The sequence below is a fragment of the Oryctolagus cuniculus genome, chromosome 4, assembly GCF_051225735.1.
Source record: "Oryctolagus cuniculus isolate XC-2025 breed Fujian yellow rabbit chromosome 4, ASM5122573v1, whole genome shotgun sequence".
NCBI lineage: Eukaryota > Metazoa > Chordata > Mammalia > Lagomorpha > Leporidae > Oryctolagus > Oryctolagus cuniculus.
This window is the reverse complement of record NC_142870.1, coordinates 70,533,258-70,550,770: the sequence shown is the minus strand read 5'-3', so window position 1 is coordinate 70,550,770 and position 17,513 is coordinate 70,533,258. Positions and strand designations below refer to the sequence as shown.

The 17,513-nt window shown below is 35.3% G+C and overlaps 1 protein-coding gene across 47 annotated transcripts in view; it reads left to right on the top strand.

The window, feature by feature from the left end:
- ZBTB20 (zinc finger and BTB domain containing 20) overlaps positions 1 to 17,513 on the top strand; it is an 873,240-nt gene that overhangs the window by 621,838 nt on the left and 233,889 nt on the right. For 45 of the 47 annotated variants that reach the window (XM_070072132.2, XM_070072130.2, XM_070072148.2 and 42 more), the window contains one exon: positions 1,832 to 1,931. The gene's annotated coding sequence lies outside the window, so the exon portion shown is untranslated. Of the gene's footprint in view, positions 1 to 1,831; positions 1,932 to 8,717; positions 9,003 to 17,513 lie in introns of those variants that run through there. The other 2 variants (XR_016233099.1, XR_016233101.1) reach the window with 1 other exon arrangement.

The window sequence follows — 17,513 nt, the reverse complement described above, 5'->3', positions numbered from 1 at the left end:
TCCCCTGCCCAGCTTTCTGCTTGTGTTGGTGCCATAGGCATATCTACTCTAGAAATAGTGGAGCATTTGCCCTAAGACTTTGGCCTTTGCATAAAGCTGAGCTTCTAGCCCTCACCAAGGTGTTACGTGCTTCATATTCTCTTTAGGCCTGTCACCTCTGTTTACAGATGCACTGATAGTGTCTTGTCTGGTTTAAATACTGACATGGAAAACTCATATTCTCCAGTTTATTTTCTGGCCTAGGTAGTTTCATTTTAAAAAGCCTCGTGTGAAAATTATTATTCAGCCATGAGAACCAGATTTCTTGCCAAAGTCATGGTAGGGCTTGACTTTCTTTTAGACCTGGCTGAGTGACCAGAGTACTGTCTCCCAGGTGAAAGGTTTTGCTACCATCCCCACTATCTCAGGCTATAATCTATACCTTGGCTTTGTTGAACAACTAACTACTTCAGGACAGGTGGAAAGGGTATGAGAAGAGGGTCCTGTTTTTCACACAGTTGAGGATATTGTCCCTGGGAAAGGAAATGAAGACAGTTTGAGGCAGCACATAAAGTTCTGCAGAAGAAAATATGTGAATGAACAATTCAAAATTTAAATGGAGTTTTACTGACTTCTTCTTTCTTTTTAAAGTTCTTAATAGGATTTCCATAATGATTTTTTTGTTTTCTTTCTTAATAGAACTTTAATGGCAAAGAAATCATATGCTATTTTTGATTCAGAAAAAAATAAAAATCTTTTTCATGGGAACTCTCTTTTTAAATACACATCAGGGAATAGATAATGGCAACCAAAAAAAAAAAAATAGAGAAAGAAATCTTCTCTCTTCCTATTCAGAAATATGGCTGATGTGTGAGTGTGTGTGTTTAGTATTTTATTGATTTTATTGCATATTTGATTATTTGTCTATTATATTTTAAGGAGATAAATAAGAAAAAAGTCTTATGCTGGATCATTTTCACTAGATTTGTATAACTTTAAAGCTGGAAAGAAGTTTAATGATCAGACCATGGTTTTGTATCACACTTTAGAGATAAGGATGCTGAAACCCAAGGATCTTCAGTTAAGGGAATGAATTCATACAGGAGGCTTGTGGCAGAGCCAGGCCTTACATTAAGATCTCACTACCAACTCAGGCAATATCCTTATAGATTATGTTACATTTTTAAAGTTTTCTTTTAAGCAAAGACAGTCACATTTTAGTAATTAACCTTGATGTGCTTTAATCTAACAATGTCTTTGTTATTGCAGGAACTAGGACTTTATACTTTTTAAGCACTCCCCACCTCAGCCTACCCCAACTAAAGAATATACATTTGAACAGTTTGAAGACATTTCTTCTAACCTGTGTTTTATCTGAGTAGCATAAGGAATCTTTATTTCAATTTGTTTTTCTCTATTAAGATGTCAAAGAAACAATCCATTTCCATTTTGGTATCTGAAAACATTTTTTTTTAAAATAGTTCTGTTCCTTGTTTAATAAGTATTCATTTAAGTAGGTCAAATTCTAACATTCTTGGAGGTAAAAAGAAATCTTTATCGGATTAAAAGAAATCTGTTTTATATTCCCACTTTTAGCCATGTTTGAGTTGGTTCTTAAAATTGTTAGTTTCAACAAAACACTGATTAAGTCAAAACATCAATGTTTTTGTTTGTTTGGATCTTTTTGTTTCATACAAGAGAAAAAATAAAATATGCATTTACCTTTTTGCAGCTATGATAATTATATACTCTATTTTTCATTTATGCAAAACTTATTTTTGAGGGTTTTTTTTGTTTCATTTCTGTTTTTGCATTTTCCAAACATCTGTACCGTGGCTGGTGGCGAGAGTAGCAGTGGCTGGCACTTTTCCTCCACACTGTGAGACAAAGAGAATTGGCTGGAATAAAACCTTGCTTTCCATATGGTCAACTTGAAATGCAGCATTGAAAAGGTATTGTCTACTTTTCTTTCCTGAAACCCCAGGTGAACCCCACAAGCAAATAGCAGTTTTGATGCCAAACCACTTGTTGATTCATAGTAGAAAAGACCTTGGCAACACATTCTCCCCACTTTATCCTTTTGAAAACCTAAATTGATGATATTGGTGTAATTGTAGTGTCTGACTATATCTGCAATATATGCCTCTGGTCACTCACTCAAGGAAGTCTATGATTCTATGCATAGTAAAAAAATGAAGTGAAAGTTTTCCTTTTGACTAAAAAAAATGATCACTTTGTGTGTTTGGTGGTGATATGCTTATTCATCCCTGGAATATTGAGATCTATTGTGAGGGCAATGAAAAGATGATGTTAATGCTTTCCTTTACCTTGATTAATTCTAGCTAGGACAAACAGTGGACTTTGTCTTACACATGTTTGTAATGTAAAGTATTTCAAACACATGAAAATATATAAAATAATATGAAATACAAGGTAATACCCTGCTAACACAAATCTGAATAATTTGGAACATTTGTCACTGAACCTATTTTAATCTTTTATTATTCCATTATAAGTTACCAACAGTGAAGTAGACAAATTGGGTATGTAGTTTGGGGAGCTTAGGGATACGGCTGTGTGTTAACACCCAATCCATGGTACAGAACATTTGCAATACTTAAGAAGTTTTTCCTGACCCCCTTGGAGGTGATAGTCTCCAAAGCTTTAATAAAAGGTTGAATATAATCAAAATTCCTCTGAGCTTTAGCATGATGAATTCATTTTAGGTAAGCCATATATTCTGGATTATTAAAAAACATGTATTCCTCTGTACATATAACTAAAATTTAGTGATCGATTCTGTCATTATTAGACATTATTTCCAATGTTTCCCACGTACCAGCAATGTTGTAGTTAATATCTTTACCCATGCATGTACATAGAAGTGGACTTGGTTATCTTTAACAAATAGGCATTTTAAACTTTATCAAGTATTGCAAAATTTCTTCCAGAGTGGTAGTATCAATTTATATTCTCAGTAGCAATCTTTGAGAGCTTCTCCACATGTTTCTCAACATTTGGAATGGTCAGACTTGTTGAAAATTTTTCCAATATCATGGGGATTAGATAATATCTCACTTAAAATGCTTCCCTTTGCTTTGCCTATTTGCATTTTTACCCTCTTTCTTTTGGGTTGTTTTGCTATTGTTATTTTGGAGAGTTTTTGGTTTTGGTGTTAGTTGTGATAATCTGGATTTTCACCCTTACACTTGATCTTAGCCAAAAGGCCGAGAAGCGATGGATTTTCACCCTTTAAAGTTGAAATTTACAAATATCTCTTCCTAATTTCTCTTTTAACTGTGTCTTTAGTAGCATTTATTTTTCAAAGATTATAGTTTTAATGAAGTAAAATTTATTAATATTTTCCTTCATGTGCTTTTATGTCATTTAAGAACTCCTGCCATATGCCAAGGTCATAAAGAAACCTTGCTGTATTTTCTTCCAACAGTTTTAAATTTTTGCCTTTTACATGTAAATCTCTAATCTTCGTGGAATTTATTTTTGTTTATAGTATGTTACATGCACCCCTATTTTATTATTTGTCCTTATGGATAACCCAGTTATCCCAGCGCCATTGAATGAATTAGTCATCTTTGGCCAAATAACTTGTAACTTCATCATCTACATCAAATCTGTTTTTAGGGTCTTTTTTCATTCAGTGGACGGTTTTTCTCTCTCTCTGCTAACACCATAGTGCCTTAATTTCTTAGTGCCTTAATTACCAGAGTTTTATAATACTCTTATTATTTGGTAAGATTTTTTTTCCTGTTAAAATTGTCTTGATTCCTCCTAGTCTTTTGCTATACAATATGAATTTTAGTGCTAGTTGGTCAAATTTCACAAAAATCTTGCTGAATTTTACTTGTTACAAAATTAACTTCAGAAAGTAATCAGGCCTTTCTCTCTGTCTCTCTCTCACTGTCTAACTCTGTCAAAAAAAAAAAAAAAAAAAGAAAGAAAGAAAGAAAGAAATCAGGATAGAATTGACATTTTTAAATATTTGCTTTCCATCCATTAACTATATCCCTGTACTTACTCAGATATTTCTTCACGTTCTATAATAACATTTTATAATTTTTGCCACAAAGGTCTTGAATCTATTTTGTTAAATTTCTTCTCTTACAACTTAGACTTCAATACTGTTCTGTGCAGGATCTGTTTTACTTAGTACTGTTCATTGGTTACCTTTGGTGTATATCTGGAAATTGGCTGAACTCTCTTGTTATTTCTAACAGCTAAACATAAAATTTTCTGAACTTTTCTATGTGTGTGTGTATATATATATATTTACTATATATATATAGTAAATAATGACAGTTATGATTCTGAAGTGTTCAATTTATTTTTCCTGTCATATTACATCATTAATCCTCTATATAGTATTAAATAGAAAGAATGATATTAGGAATATCTATTCAGTTTCTTACTTCAATGCAACTGTTCTGGAAACATGATGTTTTTTTGACATTTTGAAAGTCAAAATGATTGTTAAGGAAGTTCCTTTGACCCATATATAGTTTGCTAAGCATTTTAAATCAAGACTCCTAGTTAAATTTTATCTGATTCATTTTCTGCATTAATATTATCAAAGTATCCTGCTAATAAATTTATATTGTATGTGATATTTCCTGATGTTAAACCTATTTTACATTCTTGAAAAAATTCTATTTGGTGTGTGTGTGTATATATATATATTTATATATATATATATATATATATATATATATATATATAAAGATTTATTCATTTATCTGAAAGGCAGAGTTAAAAGACAGAGAACTGGGATTGGTCCAGGCTGTAGCCAGGAACCAGGAACTCCACCCAGGTCTCCCAAGTGGGTAGCAGGGTCTCAAGCACTCAGGCTGTCTTCTGCTGCTTCCCCAGGTGCATTAACAGAGAGCTGAATGGGAGAAAGTTGGCATCACAGATGGTAGTTTAACCCTGTGTGCCACAACACCAGCCCTGTGTATTCTTTTAACACATTAAGCTTAATTTACTAATATTTTATGTATTTTGTTTGCATAGGGAGATTTGTCTTTAATTTCCATTTTTGAAAACTGTTTTTGTAGAGTGTGATATCATAGAAATACTAGTCTCTTAAAATAATATTTGAGTTGAGAAACATTTCAGTTTTTTCTATTTCCAAAACGATTTGTTTTGTTTTCTATAGGCTTTACCTGTAGGCTTTACCTATTCTGAATATTTGGTTAAACTTGCATCTAAAATCATCTGGACTTGGTACATTTTATCAATAGGGAGTAGGTAATTTAGAGTAGATTGTTAATTATCAATTCAATTTCTTCCACAGTTACTAGCTTATATAAGTATTCTATTTCTTCTAAATCAATTTTGTTATATTTTTAAGAAAAATAAACAGTTCACAGTTCAAATTTATTTGCTTAAAGATATTCATATAGTCTTTAGATATTTTCAATTTTTTAATCTATATGTTCCATTCTTATTCCTAATAATTTTTATGCTGAACCTTTTCTTTTTCTTAGTTACTAAGCATTTCTCTATTTCATTTACTTTTTTTCAAGAAGTGGCTTTTGATTTTGATTTTTAAAATTGTATGTCATTGCTTCCTTTTTTATTGGCAGTACTTTCTTCCTTCTACTTTTTTTTAGGCCATTTAAATTTTTCTATATTCTTGAATTTGATTATTAGTCATCTAATTTAGTAATTTTTATTATTTTTAAGAGTGAATTTCAGATTCTGGATTTTCCCATTACAGGTCATCAGTTTTGTTGGTGTTGTGTTTAAAAGTTTATCTTATCATTTCTTTGAAATGTTGTCAGATGTGGGTTTATTTTAAATTATCAATCACAAACTCAGGATTCACTCTTTAATTTTAGGATTCTAATTCTAGAAAATTCTCAGCTTTGTCATAATCTCTATCATCTTCTGAAATTATTAAAAGATATATTATATATTGGTTTCCTAGTAATTTACCATATCTCAACTTCTCTCACATTTTTAATTTACCATATCTCAACTTCTATCTCATTTTTTTTTAAGATTTTATTTACTTACTTGAGAGGTAGAGTTACTGACAGAAAGAGGGAAGAAAGGTCTTCCATCTGCCGGTTCAATCCCCATAGCTGGGCAGATCCAAAGCCAGGAGCCAGGATCTTCCTCTGAGTCTCCCACGCAGGTGCAGGGGCCCAAGGACTTGGGCCATCTTCCACTGCCTTCCCAGACCAGAACTGGATCAGAAGAGGAGCAGCCGGAACACAAACCTGAGCCCATATGGGATGTCAGCGCCCTAGGCAGAGGCTTAGCCTATTACGCCACAGCACTAGCTCATATTTCATTTTTTAAATGTATTTTCCTTTCTGAGATTTTTTTTTCTAAGTGAATTCCTTGACATCATCTTCCAGCCCACTTAATTCTCTCCTTAAAAGTGTTCCATCTTAAGTTTCCCATCTATGAACTTTTTTTTTTTTTTTTTTTTTTTTTTTTTTTGACAGGCAGAGTGGACAGTGAGAGAGAGAGACAGAGAGAAAGGTCTTCCTTTGCCATTGGTTCACCCTCCAATGGCCGCCGCGGCCGGCGCACCGCGCTGATCCGATGGCAGGAGCCAGGAGCCAGGTGCTTTTCCTGGTCTCCCATGGGGTGCAGGGCCCAAGCACCTGGGCCATCCTCCACTGCACTCCCTGGCCACAGCAGAGAGCTGGCCTGGAAGAGGGGCAACCGGGACAGAATCCGGAGCCCCGACCGGGACTAGAACCCGGTGTGCCGGCGCCGCTAGGCGGAGGATTAGCCATCTATGAACTTTTATGTCAATGAACCTGTTTTTCATTCTTAAGATTTCTGATTGTTTTTATGATTTTATCTGCCTATTTTTATTTTATTGATTATCTTTTAATTTAATGATTAATTATTCTTTTATGGATGATAGCTTTATTTCTGAGCATCTCAAACATGCTCCTGTTGAGGTCACTGTCAGATAATTCTGTAAAATCAAATTAATCTGGAGTTAATGTTCCAGTTACTGATTTTATTGGTTGATTTTCTTAAAATTAGATTTCTTGCTATGTTTTAGAATTTTATTTTGCAGGTTGGTCATGTGACATTTTGATTTGTCTGTTGCTTTTCTTTCCCTCTTCTTTGTTGCATTCACACATGCTTGACTAGTGGTTTTCCAGTTGTCTCTGGATCCCTGGGTTCTTAATCCCAGTCCAAACCTTACAGTGGCAACCCTTGGCTTTATTCCTTATATGAATATGTGGCTATGAGGCTACACATATGTCTTTATCCACATCTCAGGATCTGCAGCCCTTTATAAGCTGTGGTCCCAGGAAGGAGTTGGCCAAGTTTTTGCAGCCTTTTGCTGAAGTACTAAGCCAGGATAAAGTCTACCATTTCATATGGAGCCTTATTGACCCCATTATTTCAAAGAACCATACTCTCAGCCACCTCTGTGTAATTCCAGACCTGATTCCACTAAACCTATAGTTTTGACCCAATTCACTGATTTGTTCCTCTGCATAAAAGATCATCTTTTTAAGTCTGTTTTTTCTTTTTTTATATTGTATTGATTTTTTTTCTCAGTTAACAATATGTGCTTGATTTTTACCTCTTTTTAATTCAGGTACATCATTTAAAAACTATAGTATGGATTACAGTTATTGAGTGTTTATTTGTACTGGGCACTGAGCTTTACCTACAACCCTACAGTTATTTTTATTCCCATTTTATAGAGTAAGAAATAAGAGCAAATTAGCTACATTCACTCTTAGGGAAGAGGTTTGAACTATTAAGTGGCAGAAATAACTTTTCAAATCCTGTGTTTTCTACTTTTCTGTGGCCAAAAATAAAGTTCTTAAAAAAAAAAAAAAGATTTATCTACTTTGAAAGCCAGAGTTACAGAGCTAAATGGAGAGACAGAGAGAAAGAGATCTTCCATCTGCTGGTTCACTCCCCAAATGGCCACCACAACCAGCACTGGGACAAACTAAATTCAGCAGCCAGGAGTTTCATACAGGTCTTCCACATGAGTGGTAGGGCCCCACTGGGCCATCTTCCGCTGTTTTTACCAAGCCACTAGCAGGGAGCGGGATAGGAAGTGGAGCAGCCAGGACAGGAACCAGTGCCTATATTGGATGCCAACATCACAGGTGGAGGTTTTACCTGCTTCGCCACAACAACAGTCCCAGAACTGGCATTCTTAAACTAATATCCTGTGGTTAGATTCTGTGGGGTTTTAAATGAATACTAATAATTTTTGATATGTCAAATTAATTTTATTGTTGTGAAAAAAATGTTTGTGGTCCTACCTCAGGAATCTTACTTGCATTTTGTGTGGTTTTATTCTTCCTTGGTCTTCTTATCCTCTCACTCTCTTGTTCTTTTTTATCTTTTGATATATGACTATCTTTGGTTTGTTATCATTCTAGCAAGTTGTAAATTTTAAAGCACAGTTTATTCCTCAAGTAATAATTACTAGATGGTTGTTTTTCTGAAAGATACGCAGTCCTGATTTCTTTAATTGTCATCATTAATGAAATTATATGGTATAGGAAAGAGAAATTTAGAATGCTGTTTCTTCATCTATCCATCTCTTCCTATCATTCTCTCTCTCTCTATATATATATATATAATATAGATTATTATTTTTTATGTTACAGCAATGAAAAGAATAATCACAAAAATTACTTTCTGTCTTAGACAGCTTTTATCCCAAAGTAGGTGCTTAATTAGTATTTATTGATGAAACCAGTGCCATGGTTTACTAGGTTAAGCCTCTGCCTGAGGCACCAGCCCGTCCCGGCTGTTCCGCTTCCGATCCAGTTCCCTGCTATGGCCTGGAATAGCAGTAGAAGATGGCCCTAGTGCTTGGGCCCCTGCACCCACGTGAGAGACCTGGAAGAAGCTCCTGGCTCCTGGTTTCAGATGGGTCCAGCTCCAGCCATTACAGCCATTTTGGGAGTAAACCAGTGGATAGAAGACCTTTCTCTCTATCTCTCCCTCTGTGTGTAACTCTGCATCTCAAATAAATAAATAAATCTTTTTAAAATTAATTGATTTATAAGTGAAAGGATCTGTTTTGTGTACACATACCTGCACACAGAGAGAAAGAAAAGATCTCTTGAGAGTTTCACTTTGCTGCTGGATGACCCATCACTTCTTTTAAACTTAGGTTTTGTGAACTGCTAAGCTACCTTGAGATTTAAGTAGTCTTTCTGGAGGCTGGTGTTGTGGCACAGAGGTTAAGCTGCCTCCTGCAACACCAGCGTCCCCTGTGAGCACAAGTTTGAGTCCCAGCTGCTCCAATTCCAATCCAATTCCCTGATAATGTGCCTAGGGAAGATACGACTCCCTGCTAAGGTACCTAGGAAAGCAAAATATGTCTCAACTGCTTGGGCCTCTGCCACGGATGTAGGAGACCCAGATGGAATTCCTGGCTCCTGTCATCAGCTTGACCCAGCCCCAGCCATTGCAGCCATTTTAGGAGTGAATCAGATGGAAAGTATCTCTCCCCAACCTCCCTCCTCTAACTGCCCTTCAAATCAATCAATCAATCAATCTTTAAAAAAGTTAAACTCCCTTTAGAAAAAAATCTTTCTTCAATTCTTTTACTAAGCAAATACATGCTTTGTGAACCACCCCTTTGCAATCAATGAGCTTCTCTCTGAGTTAGTCCCATCCGTAGATTTTTCGGCATTAGCTGCTTTCCCCCAACCCCAACACCATAAATAACAGACATATCTGGTTACTTGCATTCTCACATCAGTTACATTTTCATTTGGCAAATACTGTGAAATTCTTGAATATGAAGAAGTGATGAAGTAGCAGTCACTATATCATAGTAAATGGCTAGTAGCCCGTATTCTCCATGCTGCCTACTATTTAAATAGAGGCATTTTGAAGTAGTGCCTATTTTTTTGTTGCTGGTTTTGTTTTTTTTTTTTTTTTTTTTTTTTTTTATGTGGGGGTGGATGTTAAAATCCTTAACTGTGGTCAAAAGAAAATCTTGCTGGAAAATTGCATTTCTCATTAATATTATGAAGAAACTTAATGATGATCTACAACAAGGTACAATGAAAACACTGTGCTTCTATTGTAGCAAAGCAAACTGGCATTTGGGGAGTGAACTGGCAGAGGAGGATATCTGTCTCTGAATTTCAGATAATTTTTTTAAAAAAAGAATAGATTAGCAAGAAAAAAAACAGTATAGGCTGGGTCATTTGCTGATGGGCAAATTTTTTGAAAATTCTAAAGATACATTTGATCAATTTATAAGTACATATTATTCATAAGAATACTCAAGCCTTCTAAGTGGCATGATTTTAATAATCTTTTATATATAACAACATTGAAATTAAACTGACATCCTACCTGTTAAATTTTCCTAAAATTGTAAATTTTTTTTGTTATTCTATATTTAAAAGACACTTAACTGGGTATCAAGGGGCTCAGTTTCTAGTTTCAGTTCAGTCAAGGACACTGCATAATTCATTGAATTATTGAATTCATTGAAGACTGGCCCCAACTTTAGGTGTAAATATAGAGAATTGGAACAAATGATCCATAAAGCCCCCTTCCAATTCTAGTGTTCTTGTATTCTACATTGTATATTATATAGAAATACCCACATACTAACACTTAATTTCGTAAAGGCTCCATATAGCAATAACCTGAATAAGTTCAAACGAACTTGTACGGAGATATTCAGAACTGGGATGAATTTTCCACAGAATGAGCAGTTGAGTTTAGCAGATGGATAAATAACCAAAAGCCACCATAGGATCTTGATCAGGACTGACATGATAAAAGCATCATTTTCAAATGTACCTTAGGACATCAATGTGCAGACTGGAACAGGAAAAAGAAATCTGGAATATAGACTTAGCAGACATGATGCCAGGGTTCAGACTGAGGTAAGAGAGTGGATCAGGACTGGTGTTGTGGCCTAGTGGGATAAGCTTCCACCTGCAGCACTGGCATCACAAATGGGCACCAGTTTGTATCTCAGCTGCTCCACTTTCCATTCAGTTCCATGTTAATGTGCCTGGGAAAGCAGTGGAGGATGGCCCAAGTGATTGGGCCCCTGCAACCACATGGGAGAGCTGGAGGAAGCTCCTGGCTCCTGACTTACGCCTGGCCCATCCCTGTCTGTTGTGATCATTGAGGTGTGAACCAGTAGATGGAAGACTTCTCTCTCTCTTTCCTTCCCTCTCTGTCTGAAACTCTGCCTCTCAAATAAATAAATAAATCTTAAAATAAAAAACACTTAACCTGAAATAATCTCTAAAAAAAAGAAAGTTTCAGATCATGGTGATATGAACAGAGTCCAAGTAGGAGCAAAAAATATGAAGATCCTGACATACATAGATAGATGCATATCCAAAAGACTAGCTAAAAAGAATATAAAAGAAAAATATGGAAAGAGGAGATACAAATAAACATATGAATAAACATATGAAAAACTCACTAGTATGTAAATATGTGACTTATAAACTATAGTAAATCTCATGGTGGAGAGTATGCAATAAAACAGGCACTCCTGAAGGTGGTGGAGGGTGTGTATTGACAGATTTCTGCAAATATTATGGCCTTATGTTTTTAAAAACTTTTGTTTAACAGTGTATCCTTTGACCCAGTAAATTGACTTCTAGGCATATAGGATATAGAATCTCAGACAAAGACCTATATACAATATCATTTCTAAAAGTGAAAGAACAGAAAATAATCTGCAATATTCAAAATCAGAGGAATTGCTGAACAGATTATGGGATATCCATGCATATCATTGCATATAAATCTAAATAAATTTTATAGTTCTTAAAGATATTTTAAAGGAATTACTTGTGAAATAATGCAACAGCAATTTCCTGGTCCAAAAGAAATAAACTTGTATAGACAACATCATCACAAATTTAAAAACTGCAAGTATTTGGTTATGATAGAAGGGAATACACTAAAATGTGAGCAGCATTTATCACTATATGATAAAATTAAGTGTCACTTTATTTCTTCTATTTCTTGAGCTTTCTGAATGCTCTAGAAAAGCTCCAATGATTAGGAAAAAAAAGTCTGATGCAATCAACAAGTAATGTGAGTCACAAATCCCAAATTTGACAATAATTTAACATAAGAAAATAATACATGTCTAATTCCAATACATTCAACATCTAAAATATAGGAATATATAGAATTTTAGTTTCTCCAGCCTGAAGCATTCATATTGTTTCATTACCCAGTGCTTTCCAGAGTCTGTCTGTCTGACTTTCTGTCCTTTTTTAGTTCTTTTTCATCCTTATGCCTTAGTCTTAGGTGGTCAAGCTGCACTTTGACTTTTCTTTAGAACCTCTTTTTTGTCCAGTCCATTCTGACATTAATATATTCAGACCACATTTACATTTATATAAGATCATCTTCTGTTATCATAAGGAGAGGAGTTTAGATCATACTTAATGTTTTCAATTGTTTTTAACTTTTAAATTTCTCTTATTATAAAAATGTGTTCATCTAATGATAGAATTTTGAGTATTTGAAACATGAAAATGAAGGAAAGGACACAACCAATATGTCACTGTAGAACCACTTTTATTGAGTAAAATAAAGAATTACTGATAAAATTTATTAGGCACCCATCTCCAGAATACAATCTCGACTGCTCTGTGTGGAAATGGATAAACATAACAACTTATTTGGCTCTGGACCCAGAAATTTAGAAGCCCAGTTGGATACCAGAAAGAACAAATCAGATAAGGTTTTATTGGCTCAAAAATATACAAGTAATATAGTGTGCCTCTTTTCTAACAAAACAAAGTAAAAATATAATCTTTAAAGTCTAAATTCTTTATACTAGCCAATGGCAATGTGCTGGAGTAACTAAAAATTTCCAGACCTCACCCTCTTCCCTCTGCCAATTCAATGAACTACTCTGTCTCCCTCAGGCCTCACAGACTGTACACGTTAACTGAGAACCATTTGTACACAAACTCGTCTCCTTTTCAAAGCTGTAAGTCTAGTGAGAGCAGAGACCATATTCTATTTATCATTACTACCTCAGGTTCAGACAGAGTGTGTGAATGTTGAGCCAACCAATGAAGGATTAGCAGCTTAGTTTAGATGGTTTTATTATCTACCAAAAAAAAAAAAAAAAAACAACCTCTCAATAAAAAGTCACTTAGATACAAATCCCTACACTCTGCAATTATTATTATATAATCAATCATACTAACATTCAAGGAAGTTTCTATAGAATTTTGAATTATGAAATCATGAACATTTTGGGAGAAATAAACATCTTTCAAGAACATATTTTTCTTCAAGGCTAAGAGTTAAGTAGTATATTTCTGAAGAGCTCTTTCAATTACTAGTTTTGCATCCACAACAAGTTACTGAATCTTTTTAACTCTTGGTTTCCTCCTCTGAAAGAAGGGAATAATCATAATCTTTATTTTATAGTTCTCGTTGTATGGGTTAGATGAGATATTGCATATAAAACAGCTAAACCTTGAACTATTGTTGCTATAATAATGCCTCTCAGGACAGGTGGTTATTCTTCAGAATCCATCTTGACAACTGAGAGAGTATATGGATATATCACTTAGGCTCTCCCTGTATTTAGAATCAGAGAGCTTAAGTGCATAAGGCAGTGCTTTTCAGCATTTGTAGCATAAAAATTAAAAAGCTCCCCCTCAAGAGACTCTAATTCAATTGGTTGCTCTGGGATGAGACTTTTTAGTATACTGCCCAGGTGGTTCTGGTTCAACTAGCCTCAGACCAAGCTCTGATTAACCCTAGCCTCATGATTCCATCCCACCCTTGTTCATGGATCACCTCCAGCCCCATGCCATCATACCCCAGGATTCACCCTGCTCAACGCTATGTGGCTTGGATACCATAAGTCTTGATGCGTCTGCCTCCCAACCCCAAACCAATGAAAGCAGAAGAGAAAAATAGGGGAGGCAAGGTCAATCGAGAAAACCTGAGTAGCTACGGCAAATTATCTGTTATTTTGTATTATTTGGAGTAATGATCTGCATTAGTCAAAATGTGAGCTGATTTGACAGGGAAGTATGAACTTTAAAACAATAGTCCACACACACACACACACACACACACCCAATAACTGGAATGTGGCTATAGTGAAGTTTATCTCTTTTTTTTTTTTTTTTATGGAATTGCTATCTAAAGAAGTTAGATGAATAAGCACAATTGAAGTGCAAAGTGTTAAATGCATGCTTTGATTTAGTCAATGCATTTGCACATTGAAGTAATTAGGATGTATTTAAAAGCATTCTGCTTGCAATACTTTGTTCTCCATTTCCTACAAATCAAATTAGTGAGGGGTAGATTTGATTTTGACATCATTTTGAAAATATTTTCTTTTTCTTTTTTTAATTTCCTTAGTATTACATTTTTGCAAAGTTCAAAAAACAACCAAACTGTGACTAAATTCATAAAAACAAAAGTCTAAAGTGCAAGAAAATGAAAAACAGCACAGAGTAATATGCAGTAGACCCACGTAAATCATACCTCATGAATATAGTTGTAATAACACACCTTATCCATGTCTGATCAATTAATAACAAATTCTTATTCAGATAGCAAACAGCTCATTCTTTTACTTAGATTGAGAGCCCCAAATTTAATTATTCATCTCAGTCCAAATAAATATGAAAAGACAGCCAGTTCACTAAGAAAACTTAACCATCTCCTGTTTCATTGTAATATATATAATGCAATGAATCAATGTGAAAAAAGAATATAAAGGGTGTTTTCCTTGCTTGCTAACAAAGCATTCAAGCAAGGTGATTGATTTGTAAAATAAAGTTGGATTTGACAGAACCAAAGATTGGTATGGAGTCATCTAGTACAAACAAAGACAGACCTAAGTTTCTATCCCAGTTGTGCACACTTTCCAAACTACAAGTTATCTTACGTCTCTGAGCCTCAGTGTTCACATCTGTAAAGTGAGGGTAGTAATATCTAATTACAGAGTTGTTTGAATAATACATAAAAATGTATTTGAAGTACCTCGCATTTCATATAGACTCAGTAATTGACAGTAATTATTGTTAATTGAGTAAAATAAAACTTGGATGGATAACATTCCAAAATTATCAGAAAAAAAAATGAAATGAAAATATTTTGTAGTTTCACTTTCCTAGAAGCTGTTTACATGAGTCCCAGATTTTATCCTAAAACTTTATGGTGATTGCTACAGAAGAGAGTGTTTCATCTTTGTTATTGTCACCCCAATCATTGCCCTTACTACAAATTAATGACCTCGATATACATGTGGAGAGATGCCCTTTATATTAAGATTTATTTACTTATTTGAAAGGCAGTAATGATGGCGGGAAGAGAGAGATCTTCCTTCCACTTCTCAAAAGGCCTCAAAGGCTAGGGCTGGGCTCAGCTGAAGCCAGGAGCATAGAACTCCATCCAAGTTTCTAACATGGGTGGTATAAGCATTTGAGCCATCTTCTGCTGCTTTCCTATGCACATTAGCAGGGACCTGGGTTGGAAGTGGATCAGGTACTCCAGTATGGGATGCTGGTAGACAGAGGGCTTAACTCATTGTGTCACAATGCTGGCCTCCTTTGTACTATTGGTTTGGATAATTAAATGTTAACTTTGCTAATACGAAGTAATCATCATCTTATTGACGAAAAACAAAACGTTGAACTGGGCTCAGATAAGTCTGATTTGTCTTAGTTTTCCCATACCTTTATCTTTCTAGAAGTATGTATGTGTTTGTGTATAAAGGGGAGGTTGGAAGAGAAGGGATAAGAATAACAGAATCATCTGTTCTTCTTAGAAAACAGAGACAGTGATCTGATCAACCCTCTCAGTGGTGACTGCCTCTGTGTTCCATATATAGGAAATGCTCCTTAAATATTTGCTGGATTAAGTAACTGAGGAGAAGCAAAAATAAGAAAATATCAATACAGCATAAAGGAACCAGCTCAAAAGTAGTATATGCAGAATGTAGGCAGAGCAGCAATCTGTGGGCATCAGCACCTCTTCCGTGAGGTGAGCTCCATATGAAATGAAAGCCACCTGTGTTCAAAGCCCCTGTTTCTTGGCTATGCCAGGAGAACTGATGGGCCATCAGTTAGAGCCATGGTTGTCAGAGCTAAAAGGAACTATGGAAATTTTCTAATATAAGAACCTCAACTTTCAGCTGAAGGGTCTAAGTGAATTACCAAACACTTGGTGATAAAATGTGTAGGTAAACTTTAATTTTCCAATTCTGGTCAAATTCATTTTATTTTGTATCATGCTGCCTTTATGTGCCCAGAGTGCCTACACCCTTGGGGGTCCACATATCCAGAGACTAGCCAGTCATGTATCCAGCAATGCCTCTCACTAGAATCAGCTCACCTTTGATGGCATAGTTCCTAAAAGACAACAACAAAAAGCTTTTTCATTTGACTCTTAAATCCAATTTTTTTCACCAAGAAATAAACAGTAATAAAGTATTATTAACCATGTACAACTCATCCAAATTGCTTTAGCTCCTTTTCATGTGATTATGAGCTGGAGCTACAGGAAAAGGAGAATGGAGAATCCTAATCTGGGGAACAAGTGAAGGAAGAGTTCTGTCTCCAGGTATTGCTAAGGAGAAGGCAAGATCAGGTTGGCATAGCGGAGTGGGCCATGGGACCCAGGAAGTCAGTCAAGGATTTGAATCTTACAGAAGTAGAGGAGAGATAGGAAGAGGTGAAGGAATAAAAGAGAGGGCAGGAAACAAAGGGAAGTTGTCACAGGTACTTTTAATGCTATGGTCGTATGGTTCTTTATTTGCTATCTTCCTAAGTCCCTTGCTCAGTGGACAAGCCTTGAATGCAGGTCATTTATATGCTGTTACCACTTAGCATGACTTCTGTCAACTAAGAACTATAATTCTTTGAATCAAGTGTTAATGATATCCACATGAAAAGAAATAAAGCATTTGGTAGATAAATATCTTCCCTGTGCACCTAAAAAACAGAAGTGTTGATCAGCTGTTAATGGTGAGCTAAACCAGCATACCAAGAATTTTTATAAATGGTTTTCCCATGCTCCATTGAATCTATGACTGAGACTTTAGTTGTATACCAGCTGTGCATGCAAAATCTCATAATTATTCTTACTGTATTAAGCATTTTATAGCAATTTCTTTTCTAAAATGCTATGCAATAGTTTTTATGCAAGTGTACCAGACATGTAAGCTGTTCCAATGAAAACATTTCCTTTCTTTTAGACACATGGTTTTAGGTTTCCAAACTTAGTTATTTGCATTGATGGAAGAATCTTTAGGACAGACATCAGGTCCGTTTTTTTTTTTTTTTTTTTTTTTTGTGGAGGGGAGGGGAGCCAATTGGATTTTCTCGCACATATTTTATTTCTTGGAACAGCCTCATCAGAAAAAGAGGCTTTTCACTAATTGTGTAACCCTGATATTAGCAAGCACTGCTGCTGGGCATTAGTTCCTCCACAACCTGTCCTGTTGAGAAAGGCACCGGAGAGGAAGCCAGGGTGGCCTCCACATCCTCTGGGGCAGAATGACAAACCCACAGAAGGATTTG